This window comes from Manis javanica, chromosome 8 (assembly GCF_040802235.1).
Source record: "Manis javanica isolate MJ-LG chromosome 8, MJ_LKY, whole genome shotgun sequence".
NCBI lineage: Eukaryota > Metazoa > Chordata > Mammalia > Pholidota > Manidae > Manis > Manis javanica.
Window position 1 is genome coordinate 5433569 of NC_133163.1, and position 19637 is coordinate 5453205.

A 19637-nucleotide genomic window follows, 5' to 3' on the forward strand; every position below is an offset into this window, starting at 1 on the left:
TCTGTGACCATACAATGTTTAAAAACCAAAAGGTCATCTCAGGTCACCTACCAATGACTCAAGGCTCAGATACAGCAGGTTCCTACCCTAGGACTTACCCAGAACATGAAGGAACAGCCAAATAGTAATTTTTTAGCCTTTAGTTTTTTAAACTATCACTTACATGAGACATTAAACTGTTATGAACATGAAACAGAGGAGCAGACGGTTCTGGCTGCAGAGGGAGTGGAAGAGCCCTGAGTGCCCGCAGCCAGACTCTCCCTCCTCTAGCCTAGCGTCACCCGGCCTACTTGACTGGCAGCCCCATCAGGGGTGACATTCCAGGAGGCCCCTCAAGCTCATGTTATCACACTCACTCTGGTGAATCTGGACTCACCCCTTTTCCCAGCCTTATCCCAAGAACAAAAGCCTCCTGACTGGGCCTGGCTGTTGGCAGAACAATGTTCTACTGCAGCTACTCGACTTGCAGGCTGCCCAGGTTTCTCCAGGGGAACAATCATGGAATACTGAGTAAAAGCGTGTCATTAACACGTGGTGACTCCAGGCCCCTGGCATTTTGGGAAGTCTAGGGAAGAGGACTTTTGAAACCAGTGTGCTTAGCTAACATGCCTTTACTTAGCAAGCAACCTGATGTTCCCCCTGAAAGGGTCAACTTCCAGGAATGTGAACTTAAGACTGTTGTACTGAATCCCCATCACAGCTCCATGGGAGATGGACAGTCGAGAGTTCAGAGCCCTGTGGGTTTGAGCCGTACAACGGGAGTCTCCTCCCCGTGTCTTTAGGTGGTAGGCACGCGGCCATGGTGTACGGGCAGCAAAATAACGACTGAGCATATGAACAGGGTCTAGGGTTCCAATCAAGTGACACAAGGACGCACTTGGTCGCGCAGGAAGGATCATCTGTGACTGTCCCGCACGAACCGAACAGGAGGCGGTGTCAGCGGGCAGCAGTTACTCTGAAAATGCAAGACTCCTCTCGTGGCCCAGTCACGGGTTGTTGCAGTAAGCACGGGGCTGGAGGCCACCAGAGCATGGACACTCTGCGTCCCTGCCTCCCGCACAGTCACCTACCCTGGCACCTTCTGGGTAAAAGCCCACAAGTCTTTTTCACCACCTGCAGAGTGAAGTCTCAGACCCCCAGCCGGCATTCCTCCAGTGCAGGCCTGGGGGTCCCTTCACAGCCCCACAGGCTCACTCACGCCGCCTCCTCTGCAGCCCCCTCACTCCCCTGTCCACAGCGCTTTCCGCCTCCTCACCACACATGGTTATGGAAAGTGTGACTCTGAACCCAGTTCCCCTGCCCCAAGCCTGGGCAAATTCTTACCAGCCCAAGCCTCAGTCTCCTCATCTTCAAATGGGGACACGCACATCTACATGGGAGCTGCTGAGGTGAGCGAGCTCCCGGCACTCACTAACCACAATCCCTGGTGGGTGACAGTGATGCATAGGCTTCAAACCCCCACGGAAATCCCCTCCTGACCAAAGTCAGCCCATGGTGATCTCTAAAACTCCGAACTCCTAACCACAGCTGTTTAAAATCTCACCTAGCGTCTTGTGCTGGGGAGCAGGCTTTGTCCAGCACGCCGCAGGCCTCTACCCAGAGGAGAGGCCCTGGGACTAGGCCCAAGGGGGCTGGCAAGAGAGACCGGAGGAGTGCAGCCCCCTCTAACCACCACCAGAAACAGTCCAAGTGAGAGCAGCAGGTTTGCTGTGCAAACAGCTTGAAGAGAATCCCATTTTAATTTTGGGCCACCATCCCCCAATTCTGCTATTCTGAAGTTGTGGGGCACCCAACAGCAGTGACCTTTGTTTTCAGTCCTTTTTACACCTTCATGAGGCACAGCACATTCCTAGGCAGACAGTAGGTCTCGGTCAAAAACTTTTTGAACTCACTGAACATGCTTTTCCCCAACTGAATAAACCCCTCCAAAAACTTGAAACTCCAAAAAACCCCTCCTGAACCAGTAAGAAATGTGAGTCCTACACTCTCAACTAATTCCTCCCCCAAATTACATAATTTGACTGAACTTCTACAGTGACCTTTAACTGTAAAATGAAAGGTATAAGTAAAGCCATCCCTTACCTCCTTTTTTGAAAATTCCATTTAAGCTAAAAGCTACCCCCCAAAAGCATTCTACCATGAGGCCAATACAATTACAATATGGTTTTTAGTCTACCACTACTCAAAAGTAGGAGTTTATTGGTAATTAGTTCTTCATTATTGTTTACATCAACCTCTCTCAGCAAATAAGCACTCTACATATCTGTATCGGGGCATCAGAATCTATCCTTGCATTGTGTGTGAGATGCCGTTCTAGGGGCTTGCAGAGGGAGTGGTCAGCTAAAGCCCCAAGCTCCCAAGTGCTTGCCTCCTAATGAAGGAAGTCAGGGAATGAAAAAGGGAAAGATTACAAAATGAGGGGATGTGCCAGAGACTGGGTGACTGAGACTAGAAGAGGTGACAGGATAGGACAGGTCCTTCTCCGGTGGTGACAGCTAAGCTGAGATTTGACTGGCAGGCAGGGGACAGCCGGGAAGATGTCAGGCCAGACCACTACAGGCAGAGGAAGAGCTGCAAAGAGGCCCAAGGGGGAGGAAGGTCGGTTTCTGCAGCAGGGAGAAGGGGGGGAGGGAGTAGAGGTGTAAGGCCACTGGAGAGTTTTAGGTGAGGGAATGACATGACCTGACTTTAATTTTTAGAAGAAAAGTGAAGTGGGAGACCACTCAGAAGCTGCCCCAGCAGTCCAGGTGAGAGATGAGGGGGCTGGGGCTGGGGCTGGGGCGGGTGGTGGAAGAAGGGGACGAATTTTAGGTAAGTTTTAGTGACAGCCTTTCTCACAACTCAGTGGTTCCAGATCACTAATGAGGCAGAGTGAAGATGGAAAATACCTGAACAGAAATACTAAGGACACACCAGGACCGTGAGCCACAGAAGCAGAGGAGGCTCCACGAGAGGAAGGCCCTTGTCTCCTCTTTGCCTCTCGGTCCCAGGGCCTGGCACCTGGAAGTACTCAATAAATGTCTGTTGAATTAATGAGTCAGCAGTTGGTAGAATTAGATTTCATAAAAAGATGAAATTGGAATAAGTCAGCGGTCCTCTTTCTGGTGCATCAAATAAAAGGGCAGATTACCCTTTTGAATGAACAAGTGCAGCTGCTCCAGTGTCACCCAGATAGGCAGAAATTCGCCATGAAAATCTTACCAGGAACAGAGGGAGAGCTAATAAGATAAAAGCATATAAAGCAAATTCATATGTAAAAGTAAGAAATATTTACTGGTGCCCACTGTGTGCCCAGCACAGCTCTATCCCTGGGAGGGGCAGGGGTGAAAGGAGATGCCCATATGCTCCACACCTTGCCAACAGTTAGGAAAAGATCACACACACTCAAAAACTGAAAATATGAGTCAGCGTTGTTAATGAACATGAACGGCAAATGAAACTGCGGCTCAGGGTTCACACTCTGTTAACACTAGTGTTTTTGCTCCCCGCACCAACTCACTGTTCTTATCAAGAGCCTCTTGAATCTCGGTTCCATCATGCAGTTGCCCAGGAGCGAGAAGTGTCAACAGCTGGGCTGTGGTCCAGGCTCCACTCCTCACCAGCTCAGTGCCCTTTGCCAAGTCACTTTGTTACCTATAAAATGTGGATAATAATTTCTGCCTGCTCCCTCACAAAGAAATCATGAGCCAAACATAATCGTAGGTGTGCCAGTGTTTTGTAAATTATAATTGCTAGATAAATAAAGAATAGTACTTTTATTTTATTTATTTTAATTTTTTTATTAAGGTGTCATTGATATACACTCTTATGAAGGTTTCACATGGAAAATATTGTGGTTACTACATTCACCCATATTATCAAGTCCCCCCCACATCCTGTTGAAGTCACTGTCCATCAGTGTAGTAAGATGCCACAGAGTCACTACTTGTCTTCTCTGTTTACACTCCCTTCCCTGTGACCCCCTCCTACACCATGTATACTAATCATAATACCCCTCAATCCCCTTCTCACTCCTTCCCCATCCAAACTGCCCCACCCCTCCCCTTTGGTAACCACTAGTCCCTTCTTGGAGTCTGTGCGTCTGCTGCTGTTTTGTTCCTTCAGTTTTGCTTCGTTGTTATGCTCCACAAATGAGGGAAATCATTTAGCACTTGTCTTTCTTCATCTGGTTTTGTTTCACTGAGCATAATACCCTCCAGCTCCATCCACACTGCTGCAAATGGATAGTATTTGTTTTCTTCTTATGGCTGAATAGTATTCCACTGTGTATATGTACCACATCTTTATCCATTCACCTACTGATGGACACTTATGTTGCTTCCATATCTTGGCTATTGTAAATAGTGCTGTGATAAACATAGGGGTGCATATGTCTTTTTGAATCTGAGAACTTGTATTCTTTGGGTAAATTCCTCGGAGTGGAATTCCTGGGTCAAATGGTTCTATTTTTAGTTTTTTGAGGAACCTCCATACTGCTTTCCATAATTGATGAACTAACTTACATTCCCACCAGCAGTGTAGGAGGGCTCCCCTTTCTATGCATCCTCACCAGCATTGGTTGTAGCTAGTCTTTTGGATGTTGGCCATCCTAACTGGTTTGAGGTTATATCTCATTATGGTTTTAATTTGCATTTTCCTGATAATTAGCAATGTGAAGCATCTTTCATGTTCCTGTTGGCCATCTGAATTTCTTCTTTGGAGAACTGTCTGCTCATATCCAAGAATAGTACTTTTATTAATGACAAAAGATATGATCATTTCCTACTTTGTGCCATCTTAGATCTTGATAAGGCAGGAATTGTATGTATTCATCATGTGGTCATATAATTAGATGATTCATACAGGTCAGTTACTATCCAAGGGACCATGATAAAGATGGAAGATAAGCACTTGTAATTGCGGGAATTCAGGGCTAAAAGGACCTCGAAGACAAATTGGCCAAACCCCACTCCTGGGTAACAGCCTAGCCATGTAAGATGCTTATCTCCTTGATATACAATTACTCTGTCAAAGTATAATTTTTGAGAAGCTAAAAGTGTGACTCTCATGCAAATAAGCAGTATGCATGTATCAGGATTGATTTAACTCAACAATGAGGGAACCAGCAGGATGGCAAAGCTGGTTCAAATGGAATACAAGAAACACACACACACATACACACACAGCCAGTGGGAACACAGAATGCTGTAATAATCTTGCAAAGCTAGACACAGAACGGGATAATGTCCTACAGGGCAATTAAACCATAACCTCTGAGGTTATCTTTTCTATTCAACAAAAATCATTTCAATCTCTACTGGACAAAATTCATTTGTAACTTACCCATTTTCCACAAGTTAACATCTAACTCTATAATCTCCAGGATGTTCAGATGTCCCCCAGGGTGGCCTTGCTCAACAATGCTCCTGAATGATACTGAAAGGGCACACAATGATCTTTTCTTTTCTCCAAGTTTTATATAATCTTCCTAATACATCTTTAAAATACCTAAACAGAGCTTATTGTCCATTCCAGTGAGCTGGTTGACAAGTTCTTTCTTATTTGGTCCATTTTTGCTTCTACCTCATTTACATTTTCTTAATTTGTGAAAATCCTTCAAATGAACTCACTTCTAAATTATTGCTTAGTCTTCTTAGGCCAAATTTGGGGGCCCTATTTTGCAGAACTTTCAGCTTTCTGTGCTACTCTGAATTCTCTCCATCGCTCACTGTGGGTCTCGTGAAGACAAAAAGGGAATATCTTATTCATAGGCGCTGATTCACAGAGCCCCTCCCCGAAGCTCTGGCTATTCTGAAGCAGTTACCATAATTAACTCTAATTCCCTAACTTCACAAACCCACCCCTACCATCCCTTTCTTTCCAATATAACAGTGCTTATAAGTCACAAACCAAACCCCTACAGAGACACATAAGCCCAACCCACACCAACTAGCACAATAATATTAAGTCAAAATAGTTGAATCAGTCAGAGAATGTCTTGTTCATATCTGTATCTTCCACAGAGGCTAGGAAATTAGAACGAATAAACAAACAAATTAATTAAATGTTCTAAAGAACAGAGAGAATGATCGGATTCCAAAGGCTCTGGCATGCTAAGTGTCTTTCAAGGAGCTAAGTGAGGAGGGGAATTTCTGGGGATGAGTCCAGGGGCACCTTCAGAAATGGAGACTGTCTGTTGAGGCTGTGGTATAACAGACCACCACAGACTGGCGGCTTATAAACATTTACTTCTCGTAGTTCTGGAGGCTGGAAATCCAAGATCAGGGTGCCAGCATGGTCAGGTGGGGGTCCTCCTCCAGGTTGCAGACTTCTCCTTGTGTCCTTACACGGGAGAGGCCTGTGGGGTTCTTTTATAGGGCACTAATCCCATTCACTGGGGCTCCATACTCAGGACCTAATCAGCTCCCAAAATCACAACATATTAGGGGTCAGGATTCCAACATGGGAATTCTGGGAGGACACAAACATTTAGACCATAGTAGAGACCAAATGAATGAACATGGTGGGAATTTCTAGCGCTTGCTGGCAAGGTAAGGAGAAGGTATTTCATTCTGAAGGTAGGAAAGTGAGGGAGGGGCCTAAATGTGTCAACCTAAACCCAGCCTACACAAGGCTGAAGACACCTATGCTGCCTCAAAGACAGTGGCCCTCCCTGTGTTTTGAACAGCCAAGGTTGGAGCCTGGGCACCAATCCCCTTCCCAATCCACAAGCACTAAAATGAAAACGGTCATTTAACACATGTTCTGTCCGGACAAGGCATTAAAGAGAGGCAGAGGTAATGATAAAGAAATCACATGAATGTCTATATGCCTCAGAGAGCTCTAATTTGAGAAGTCCTGCTTTCGATAATACATTTAGATAAATGTATTTTGTTCCCTCAAAAATTTAGTTTTTCTTTCTATAGTTTATTTCTGATAATCAGGCTTTCTCTATTTTCTACTAAAATGTATAGGGTGGTGTCTTTAGTCCAAGTAGCATCGCTTCTGAGTTTCCAAGAGTTCCATGTGTCTGAGGCTTGCAGTGGTGTTTATATTCCTTCTTACAAAAGCTCTAACACCCAGCCTATGTTTAAATGAATAGGTACGAGGACAAACTGATTAGGACCTTCCCGTGGACTGCCAATGCCGAGCTGGGATTTGTTAGATAGTAAATTTGGAACTGCAGTTCTTTTCTGAAAGATGTATCCACACTAACGACAAAACAAAACGAGAGCACCTGATCATCTTCTAAGCTTCATTCCTCAACCATTCACCCCTCCTATGAGCCTATCTTCCTTGGACCCCACAGCAAATACTGAATAAAAGAAGAAAAGGGGAGGGAGGGGCTCAGGCACTGGATGAGCCAAACCTTGAGAGCCGCCATCCTATATTCTGAGAACGTGGAATTGGAAGGGTTTCATGGGGCACACTAATGTGGTAATGACCTCTGACACAGCACCTTGCTCTATGCATAGTACAGATCCACAATATATACATTTCTTTTTATACATGTTGCCACAGAAAAAATATACACAGCAGGATGTTATCTGTGGGTGACGTGGTAACATAAGCGAGCACTTGCTTGCTTATCCAGATTCTCTACATTTTCTACAATGATCAAATATTTTTATGATTTAAAAAAAAGAGGTTCCTGAACAGCAGTGAAGCAAGAACAGACAAGAAAGATTAAAGTTTATTTCATCACAAACACAATGACAGAAAACACTGCCCTCCAAAGAAGCTTAACAGTCTTAAGTTTATTCAGCAGACATTCAGTGAGTAATTCTTTTGGCAGCTACCGTGCTAGTTGCTGAACTCTGCCAGGTGCTGAAACAGGACAGTAAGAGCTGTGCAACTTGAAATGTACATGTCAGAAAGAGTGGATAATTCTGATTATCTGAGTTCTGCAATGGTTACACCATAACTGAGTCAACAATTTTAAGAACTGACAAACTGGAGCCTGTTGGCTCTGTTATACACGGTTTGGGTAAGCAAAGCGTTGAACCTAGGGTGGAATAGACTTCGAGGAAATGACTGCTACATTCTAACAGCCTAGGTGCTGTTCTGGGTGATGCAGAACTTGGATCAACCAGCAGAAATTTAAAAGAAGCAAATACCACAAAGTATATCAAGAAGACAGAAGAGATATGCAGGGCTGGTTTATAACCCTGGGAACACCTTACTAATGAAAATACAAAGGCAGAGGCTGGTGAATGCCTTTCATAGGTAACAGCTATAACTACAGTAATTTGTTCAGCAAATATACACCGGGTGCTTGTGATGCAATTATGGAAGTTCTATGATCCATGCTGACATGGTAGCTACCAGTTACGTGTGGTTGTTGATCACTTGAACTGTGGTGACCAGGAGCAAGATCATACATGCAAAGAAATGTGAGGGTAGATATCCAGAAAGACACAGAAATACCTAAAGATACTTAGGAAAAAACTCAGATTTGAAAATTAACAATTGAAGAAAGTATAGAGGATATGTTTCAAAAGGTAGAGAACAAAAGCAGAATGTGATTATGGCATTTTTATAATGACGGCGACCTGACTTAAATCAGTATCATGGCTCTGGAGAGAAAGGGACAGACAAGAGATGATACAGGAGGAAGAACTGATAATGACATGCCCACTCGGATGGGGCAGGAGGGCAGTGAGCAACTCCATTAGCCAGCCACCAGGTTTGGAGCAGACTGCATGTCTGATGAGAATGAGCACATGGAAGGGGGCAAGTGTGGGAACGAAAGCAGTGAGTTCAGTTGTTTTTTTAAAGAACAGATTTATTGAAAACCAGATTTTCAGTCTGTAACAACCACCCATTTAGAGTATATAATTTAATAATGTTTTCACTATAGTCACAATATATTTTAGCTTATTCATGAAATATACTTAATATATTTAGTATTTTTGTAGTATATTCAATGATTTAATAAAGTGGTATGACCACACTGCAATCTAGTTTTGGAATGTTTTCATCATCCCCAGAATGCTCACACCCACCGCTTCCCATTCCTGCTCCCCACCCCCCACCTACCCTAAGCAACTACCAATCTCCTTTCTGTTTCTATGGATTTGGCCTTTCTGGACATTTCATACAAACGGCATCATACTATCTGTGGTCTTTGTGACTGGTTTTATTCACCTGGCATCACGGTTTCACAGCTGATCCATGTTGTACCGGTATTGGTACCTCCTTCCTTCTTATTGCTGAGTAACCACTCCACAGCATGGTCAGACCACACCTTATTCATCCATGCGCCACTGCACAGACATTTGGGCTGTTCCCACTGTTTGGCTGATATAACAATGTTCCTACGAACATTCATGTATAGGTTTTGTGTGGACATATGTTTTAATTTCTCTCGGGTATGCACCTAGAAATGGAAATGCTGAGACATACGGTAACCATGTTTAACATAATACAAGTTGGTCACGGGGATGGAAGTGCAGCATGGAGAATATAGCCAATGATTCTGTAACATTTTCCTATGTTGACAGATAGTGACTGACTAGCAGAGGTAAGGATTTAGTAATGTCTAACTACTGAACACTGTGTTGTATACTTGAAACCAATATTGTAAATCAACTATACTTCAATAAAAATAAATAAATAAAAAACAAAAAACATTTTGAAGAACTACCAAACTTTCCCAAAGAGGTTGCACCCTTTTACATTCTTCCCACAATGTACGAGTGTTCCAATAGGAGATGTGTCCATGAAGTCACTTACCCAATGTGTGAAGATTATCCACATCCTCACCAACATTTCACCTTCTTTATTCTAGCCATACTAGTGGGTTTGAAGTACTGTTATCATTGTGGTTTTGATTTGCATTTCCTCATGTCTAAGGATGCTGAGTACCTCTTCATGTGCTAATTGGCCATCTGTATATCGTCTTTGGAGAAGTGTCCATTTAAATCATTTGCTCATTTTAAAATTAGGTTATTGGTCTTTTCATTATTATCCTGTAAAAGTTTTTTACATATTCTAGATGAGTCCCTTATCAAATACATGATTTGCAAATATTCTCTCCCATTCTGTGAGTTGTCTTGTCACTTTCTTGACAGTATGGTTTGCAGTACAGTTTTTAGTTTTGGTGAAATCCAATTAATCTATTTCTTTTATCATTTGTGTTTTGCTGTAATTTCTAATAAACCCTTGCCTAACCCAAGACTACAGTTTACTCTTACGTTTTATCCTATAAGAGCTTGAAAGTTTTAGCTCTTACATTTGTTTATAATCTACTTTGAGTTAACTTTTGCAATATGGGGTTCAACTTCATTCTTTTCTATGTAGATATTCCATTGTCCCAGCATCTGCTGAAACGGCTGTTTCCCCCCACCACTGAATGGTCTTGGCATCCTTGTCAAAAACCAATTGCTCATAAATATAGCAGTAGTGAGCCCAGTTTTAGACATGCCGAACTTGAGAACCTGTGCTCTATCTCCTTAGACTGAGCTACCTGTATAGAAAGCCTTGTTTTCTACTCATAGCCCAAGAATCAGTGTAGTGAACTCAGTAAATATTCAGTGAATGATTACCCATCTGTGCTGCCTTGCCATCCACATACTTGGACACTGAAGTGTATCACTCTTTGCTTTTAAGAAGGAACCAGCTGGTTCTCTTTCCAGGGCTGCTCTTCTGCTTTATCTGATCCAGTCTGTTGCTTTCAGATCTATTTTGTATAGTGACACAAATTGAGGACAGCATTTTCCTTTTTCCCAGGAAAAAACATGTTTATAAACAGTACCCCAGAGCTGCTCAGTTAGAAATCTCAGCTGGTACAACAACGCCATGCCAGTGGTACATTTGATTCTGATCTGAGAAGAGGCACAGAGAGGCTCCAAGGTGTGGTGCGTTTCCATCTTGCAAAAAAGGTTTCATTTGGGTGCCAGACCCAACATCTTTCTGCGTTCAAGCCAAAGTCAGAGAATTTGAAATTTAAAATTGTGAATGTGACTTCAGCACGTCAGAGCTCAGTGAAAGCAAGGCCCTCAACAGGGATCCTAATTCGAGATAAAACATAAATAACTGTAAGAATTGAGGACATATACCTAAGAAACAGCAGGACTTTCTGAAGACCACTGTCCTCAAGATACTCAGATTTGAAAATTAACAATTGAGAGAAAATAAACCAATTTAAAGAAGTGCAACAAGGAAGAACCAGAACAGAAGGTAACACTGCCTAGCCTAGCCTAGCCCATCACAACTGCAAAAAAATAAAATAAAATAAATTTTAAATGTGTTGTTCATGCCTCCTTTCTGGAACGTTCACCTCAGATGCCTCTGCTCTCCTGCTTGGCGACATGGTCCTTATGGCCCATCTCTCACTGGTGTCTGTAGCCCCAGCCCACTGTCTTGCATATGGAAGGTACTCAATATATATCTTTCAAGTAGAAATTAAGCAGAAATGATACAGGAAAACAGATAGATAAATAAGGAGCAGCCATGTATTTATAATTCAAAAAAGTCTATACTTAACAAAAGCTCACATTTACTACAGCACATTAAAAATATTAAGTATTTTCAAGTATTCACATCTACTAGAATATGTTTATATTAAACATTTGGGTATCACCTTTACTGTGTAAATAACATCCACATGTGTTTAAACTGCCTAAACCAGTGACTCCTCTCAGAGATAAAAAGCACAGTAAGATCAAAGTACTGACCTCCAGGGACTCTTCTAGCTCTGAAGTCCAACATCTGTGATCATCATTCCAGTTTCTCTCCTGTCCCAACCCCAAAGCCACCCAGTCTGGTTAAGTGCAAAGATGATCACAACCATGCAAATACACCCCAGGACAAGTGGCAGAAGCACTTGTTCATATTTGTCCACCTCAGACAAACTATAAACCCTCTTGCCGGGGGCTGGAATCAGCTTCTCAGCTGAGATGGCCATGGTGAGCGAGAAAAGGTGCACCACGACTTACTTCCTTAGACATCCCATTCAGAGTTCTTATAAAATCCAGGTCTGATGGTTTCATTATGCCTCCTCCTATGAGCTGTGTTTTCTCTTGGATTTTGGTTAAGCCTTATGTCCTCACAATTTCTGATTGAGTGTCACTCATTGTATATGAAAATTTATAGATAATTTGAGGTTCTTCTAAAGGGGATTTACTTTTGCTTCTGACCAGCAAGTAGGTCAGGGGGACAAACAATTGAGGTCACCTTACTATAATCAGATACTGGGATCCTTCAAAGTAGTAGCACAGTTTCCGAGCGAGTCAGTCTCCGGTTCACCCCTGTCCCTAAGCAAAGCCCTTACGATGAACCTGGGGTGTTCATCCTCCTTTGCAGGCTCTGAACATCAGTTTGTATCTCCCCAGTCCCACGAATCTGCATAAAGTTCTAACCATCTTTCTCAGTTGATGATTTTAGCAATGAAAATTGCTCCAAATGCCAGGTGTACTTGTCTATCCTCTCCCAAATCTCGGGTCTGCGAATCTTTTCTGCTTCGTATCCTGTGCCTTCAAAATGATTTTCCTCCCACTTTTCACCTTGTCTGTTCTTAGTAGGACTGGTCTAAACAACCTGATAAACCACTGTTAGAAATAGAACCCCCTAATTCAACACAACCTAACACAACCTTTGTTTAAAACTGAACCAGAGGGAATCTTTCTAACATAAACCACTCATGATTTTGTTCAAGTTTTTTCTAGTTGGCTCTCCCAACTTTGGCAGTTTGGAAATTTGAGTCTTTCTCAGGGGCCTACCCAAATCAAGACTGGATGAAGCAATCTGGGGTGTGGGAAAACAGATTTGGAATTACAATTGACTAATAAAAAACCATAAATCTTAGTCAAAACAAAGCATTAATCAAAAGCAATATCATCACGCACTCTCATCTAAAATCGAATATGCTTTCCACTGGGGCTGAGGGTGCGAAACTCCGTTCAGCACAATGAGAAAGCTATACACTCCCAGGCTCAGAGCCTGGCGAGCAGCAGACATTAAGGGATGGTAGCTCCCTGCACCCCCGCCTCCTCCCTACCCCCACCCCCACCTAGAGGTGGGCTGAGAGTGAATACAGGCTGAAATTTCAGCATTGTCCAATGACCTTATTAGAGAGTCTAAGGCTCATCCCCAGTTTTTGCAGCACAGAACAGGAGGAGCGAGGGTTGAGGTCACAGAAAGGATAACAGGGGTCAGGGGAGCAAATACTCTTGCTTACTTTCACCTGTAACTAAGGAGGAAATAGGGATGCAGGGGAGTGGACAGAAAGGCCAGAACTGGGAGACAAGAAACCTGAGCTTCTTGTCCATGCTGTCCCACTACCTTGTGAGCCCCCGTGAGTGAGCCTGTGTGTCTCTTCCTCATCTGAGACGTGAGGGACTCAGGCGTTATCCAACAAACACTGACCGAGGACTTGCTACAGTCCATGTGCTGGGACTACAATGCCCTGCTCCTGACAGCAGGACAAGGTCAGTAGTTCTCAACTCTGGGTGCACATTTACTAACCCAGAGATTTAGAACAAACAAACAGCAACAAAGCACTTACTCCAGGTACATGCAATCTCGAGGTAGGCCCTGGCATTGCAGAGAGGGTGGGGAAGGCAGGGAAGAGGGCCTTTTTAAGTGTGGCTGATACCCAGTGAGGGTTAACAACCACCGGGCTTAAAGGATTTCTAAGTTGCTGAACATAACTTCTATGGTTTTACAAATGAGTATGTTTAACCAGATCAAAAATCTCCAAAATAAAGTGTGGTTTCCTCAGTAATTTGGGGGGAGAGTGACTTAAGGTAAGGGTTGCCTTGATGTGCTCGCAATCCTATCCTGGGAAGTCACACTGCCTGCGAGGGATCTCAAGCCTCCCTCGCGTATGGATATTCAAAAGCCATGAGTCGTGTCATAATCAGAATTCTCCTGAACAGGCATACTGATGCCTGAACTGTGCCATTCTAGACTTGTTCCTTTGGTCTGAAGCACTATTTCCCAAGCTTTGGTCATCCATGATTTTTGTCATGCCTGTTTAACAGGAGTACTCTTAATCTTTTCCTTTAAAATCAACTCACTAGAACAAGAAGACAGTACTAACCCTACTAAATATTCAAACAGCCTCTTTAATTAAAAGTGAGGTATTGGCACATGAATAAATACAGAGAGATGGGACAAACAGAAAATCCAGAAATAGGTCAAATTAATTAAAATGGCAAAAGACGGCATCTCAAAACACTGGGAGAAAAATGAAAATTTTTAATAAGTGATATTGAAGTTAACTGAAAACTCAGATGGAAAAGGATAAAAATGGGTCCAGCCCTCAAACTATGTACTTAATTCCAAATGGATCAAAGACTTAAAATTTTGAAAAAGAAACTACACAAGTACTAGAAAAAACCTAGATGAACTCAACCTGGGAGTGAAGACAACTTTCCAGTTATGACCGAAAATGAAGAAGCAATGAGTGAAGATAGAAAAAAATAAATCTACTTATTTTCTATTTAGTAATAACATGCACAGAATCATGTGTGTTAAACACCTCTTCTGTATCACTTCAGCTTGTCCTGCCTTCCTTATTCCACCCACCAGCTTTGCCCAGGCTCTGACCTGCCTCCAAAACCAAGCTCTTGTAAGGTAAGTGGTCCACTGTCTCTAAATACTCACAAAACACGTCCTCAGAGCTTTGCAAAGGCATGTCTGTGTCTTACTACTGAACAACAGTCACGTATGGGACTGCACTGCCCTTTCTGCCATGGCTTCTGTGAATTTCGTGGTTAAATGTGCTCAATTGCAGAAACCATTTCTTACTCAAAACTTTCCGGTACAGTTAGTTATCCTCTCTAACCCAAAATAATGTGCCTCCTGTTTTTTGTTTATTTCAATAGTTCTATTTTGTGTCTTGTATAGAGAATGTTCCTGAATCTTTTTAGAAGTAAAACATCAGTAGCAACTGTGGTTTCTAAACCGAAAAATTATCCCATATGGTAGACAAGTTATATAGTAAGCTGACAATAGGGCAGAATATTTTTAGTCAGAATCGTCCCAGATTTTCCAGGGTTTATCTTCTTCGTAGACATAAGAAATCTGGGTGGGGGAGGTGGATAACTAACCTTTATTGAACACCATAAGCTAAAGATTTTTTATGTGTTCTCATTTGCTCCTCATAAAACCCTGTGAAGGGAAAAGCCCTGTGAAGGGAGTGTGATTATCTTCATTTATATTTGAGAAAAATGGAGGCTCATAAAGGTTAAGTAATTTGCTCAATTCGGTTGGCTGATAAGGAGTGGCTTTGAGGCAGGATCCAGGACTTTCTGACTCTAAAATCCAGGCTGCTTAGAATGCAGGAGGCAAAATGTGCCCTAACTCAAATTTTTTAGAAGTTTATTCACACACCTACTACGGAGAAGATGTCTCTCTCACAGCCTTAAAGACAAAGACAGTCCATCTTCATCCATGGTGGCTGCAGAGGAATTGGGACCAGGGCTCCCCCGACTGGTGAGCAGATGGAAGCACACCACCTACTTCTGATAGCTTTCCTAGTCCTTTTCTTTTCTAGGGGGGAACCTCCAAGTTAAGATCAGGATTAAATTCCTTGTATTAACTTTATCTCTTTTAAAGATAAACAAACTTTATCTGTTTAAAATTAACATTCAGATAATGTGTATCCATATACTTAAAAAGTTTTATACCTTTTGGTATCAGTATTAATACCATTTTACTGATTTACCTTAAGGAAAATCAGAGTTGCACCCTAAGATTGATGTGCACAGACATTTTTCATTGTGTTATTTACAATGATGAAATCCTAAAAATTCGCTGTCCCCAAACTGCAGTATAATGAAAATCATGGTATATTATCTGATAGACTATTATTCAGCTTTTTAAAATATTTTCAGAGACTATTTAACAGGGGGATATGCATACATGTTAAAGGCAAAATGTCAATACAAATACACAGTACAATGCCACGTTTGTGAAAATGTTACACTTACATATGAAAAAGGTAATGGAACTACAACTACGTTTAATGGGCTTCTCTCTAAACATCAGGATCAATGCTAACTTTTACTGTCTTCTTTACACCTATGTCTTCAAATTCTCTACATTTAAAACATACTACATTTAAATCAGAACAAAATGTTATTTTTCTAAAAAACAAGAAAAAATTACCATGAGAAATGATTTCTATGGGGATCTTCTCCTTTTGGGCTAGGAAAAAGAAAACTCTAGTGACAGCTGTTTGCTGAGGGAACCATTGCTTCCCACCCAACCCTGACGGCAGCTGGAGGTGCTCTAGTCTAAGTTAACATGACGTTACTGCAGCGCTGGTGACATATTCACTTAACAGCTCTGAGTCCTCAAGCTTATCGTCTACTGCAAGGTTCAAACTTGGGTAAAGATTCCCTTTCAAGGGAAATAAATATGTGAAACAATGATGATTTTATTTTCACACAGTTTATTCGTGTACAGCTACAAACTAAGTTTAAATTTCTTATGTTTATATACTATATACAAACAGAACTACAAAGCCAGCAAAATCCAAAATGATATTACTTTAATAAAAGGATGATGTTGCTCATACTGAAAACTATCACCACAAGGTCAATATGGTAATGTGCTGAGCTCCAAACAGGCAGTCAACAGAAGAGAGCCTAGGAAGACACACACAGAAGCCCTACAGCTGGTTTCCCTGACATGATTTCCAAGGACATTTGGAGAACTATTCCCCTGCCCCCTCTCTGCAGCACTAAGTTCAGAAATGTACTTGCACCCAAATGTGTGGGTTAGCGCAGGCTAACAAAGAGGGCCTGTCTTTGGGCCTGTGTATCTTATGCTGTACCCTGTAATCACACTGCATGCCATATAAACCAAGATTAATGAAGTGCCCCTTGTCCAGATGAGACAGTTCCCTGGCACAGAATCAGACCTGGGAGATTCTAGACTGGCTGTGCCTACAGATGCAAGGCTGGCCTGGGACAGGCTTCCTCAGGACCAAGGGTGATCTTCATTCATGTTACCAGATGTAACCATGCACTCCCTCCGGAGGACTTGGGAATCTAGATTATCTATACTGAAATCCACCTTAGAAAACACTCTTGATATCTCTCTCATCCATATATCTGCAGATATAGTCCAGTACCGAATCAGCATTTTTGAAGAAAAATATAATTTTGATCCCCACTTTATATACAATTTGAAGGAAGAGTTTTAGAAAATTTTATATATAAGACAGAAAAACAACTTAATACTTACTATGTATTCTAGAAGAACATTATCTTAACATAAGAAATGATGGAAAAACCACAAAGAAAACTTAAAGACATAAAAATCTTAAACTTCTATATACCAAATCTTCAAAAGATAAAAAGCAGATAGGAAAAATGTTCACAGAATAGTACATTCCCAACAGATAAGTGACTAAAATGTATCAACAGAAATATATTGTATACTGTGGATGTGGGTGGTTTGTTTAAGTAGAAAAAGAATGCAGAAATGCATTCAGTAAATTTCTCTAAGTCTTTTAGGGTAAGGAGCTATTTGGGGGGAGGGGGAGGTCTGGTTCCTTCCACCTCCTTACCTACCTAATCTAACATGAGACAACAGCCCTCAAAAAAAAAAGAAAAAAAGATTTCTGAATGAAGATATGAAAATACATAAGGTCTGTCAGCAAAAGGGAAGTAAGCATTCAGGCAGTAATTTAGAAAATAAAGAAAAACTCAAACAGCCTTAATTATCCAGGTAATTTGATCCAACAGGACGTTTTTGCTAAAACATGTGAACATGTGCCTCAAATGTTCAGTTTAGTTGTTATGCATCGCCAGCCTATGCCTTTCTGACACACTCCTAAAGGGGACAGTTTAGAAACTACATTTCAAACCTTTTACAACAGGTCACATCTGTATACCCCCATGAAATCATCTAGTAAGAAAAGAGATGTTATTCCAAAGATGACTTTGGAATAGAACCACAAATTAGGAAGAAAAAGACATGTAAACCCCAAAAGAAAGCTGGGCAAGACATTTGAAAAGGCACTTCATAAAAGAGGATATACCAAATAAACATGAAAAGATGTTCAACCTCATTAGGCAGCAATTTCTTCACTTAAAAAACTTTTTCACTTAAAAAATTCAGGACTGAACAAAAAGGAAAGTATTTTTCATGGATGAGTCAAACTGCTTATAAATATCCAAATCAAATGAGGTGACAGCAGAGGTAATGAATAGAACCCCTTGACTCATGCAGGTCCACTTGCAAAAGCCAAGTACTCTAGGTGTATGTAAATATACATGTACAGATGCTCACCTATAAACAGGCTGCCACAGAGAACCATGTTAAACTGCCAGCAGTGCTTTAAAAAGCCTGCACAAAAACAACTTAAGAAGAACACCTGAGTGACTCTTGGAAAAAACATTTAAGAACTTTGATTTCTACATCCACTGTGCTTTTTTATCTGATCCAAAAGACTGGGATCTAAGAGTGTTATTAGGCTATTATTGATCAAAAAATTAAATGATCCATTCAAGTAGACCAAAGAGTCATTTTTATCAAACAATTAAGGAAATAAGACAGGAGAAAGAAATGAATGTGGACAGTAGAGTGAAAAGTACATGCTTCCCAAGTCCTTTGCTTTACAAGAATGATCTGAAGTAAACCGCCACTGTCCAATTACTCGCACATTAATACTTACTCTTAAAATTATCTTGATTCTAAGGGCATTTCACAAACTGAGACAATCTAACACAGACATAACACAAGAAAACAGGTATTTATGCTCCTCACAGCTTCTGTAACCTGGCAGTCTATATCTCCTTCAGAGTTAAATATTGACTCAAACTGCCCCTCACACGTATACATCAGGGGTTCTTACTTCCAGTAACCATGGGGTAAGGAAATCAGAACAATCTTCCAGCTAAAGAGAACTAGAAAAGCAGGCAAGAAATATAGTAAATATCTGCCTGGAGGCTTGGGGGAGGGAGGCACAGCAGCAGCTCAGAGAGGTGAGCTTAGTATTTGGGACCACATTTCCCTGGGGCTGTTTGCCAGTTCAGAAGGGAATGCTAACAGCTTGGCGTTGGGTTGGGAAGTGAAGGTGCTGGTGAAGAGCTTAACACTAAAAGTGAGTAGAACAGATGGGTGCTCACAAGGACTGCAGCTCAGCTTAAAAACGTCTCAGTCCTGGAGACTGCACTGAAGTGACTTTAGATTGTAGGTACCCCATTTGCCTCACAAAAGCAAATGTGAATTATCTCTGGAGGAGAAAGGCATTATCTTAGGCCTCAAATTATTTCTTCAGACAATTTTGCAATTATGATATCTGGCATACAATAATAAAAAACAAACGAGGCACATAAAGAGAAAGGAAGGTTGAATGAAAACCAAGAAAGACACTGGAAATTACTCACAAATACTATCATAATCAGACAAACTTTAAGATAATTACACATACTATATTCAAGGAGACACAGATTGATAATTCTGGCAGATAGCTGGAAACCATAAAAAGAGAACCAAATGGAAATAAAAAATATATAATAACAAATTAAAAACTCAATTCGTGGTTTTAATGGCAAATTACTTACGGCAGAAGAAAAAAGATAAGAGAAGATGATGCCGGGGTTCTTGTTTGCGGAGCCGAAGAATGAGCTTCAGAAACAGTCAAGGTAGGAGAGCGAGGTACAGGCTTTTATTTAGAGATAAAGTGAAAGGACAGA

At 41.6% G+C, this 19637-nt stretch overlaps 1 protein-coding gene across 2 annotated transcripts in view; it reads right to left on the reverse strand.

The window, feature by feature from the left end:
• The window catches only part of EVL (Enah/Vasp-like), a 141653-nt gene that overhangs the window by 118432 nt on the left and 3584 nt on the right, over positions 1-19637 (reverse strand). Inside the window, exon 1 of one of the 2 annotated variants that reach the window (XM_036991917.2) lies at positions 3500-3633. The exons of the other annotated variant lie outside the window; for it this stretch is intronic. The gene's annotated coding sequence lies outside the window, so the exon portion shown is untranslated. Of the gene's footprint in view, positions 1-3499; positions 3634-19637 lie in introns of those variants that run through there. 2 annotated transcript variants of the gene reach the window in all.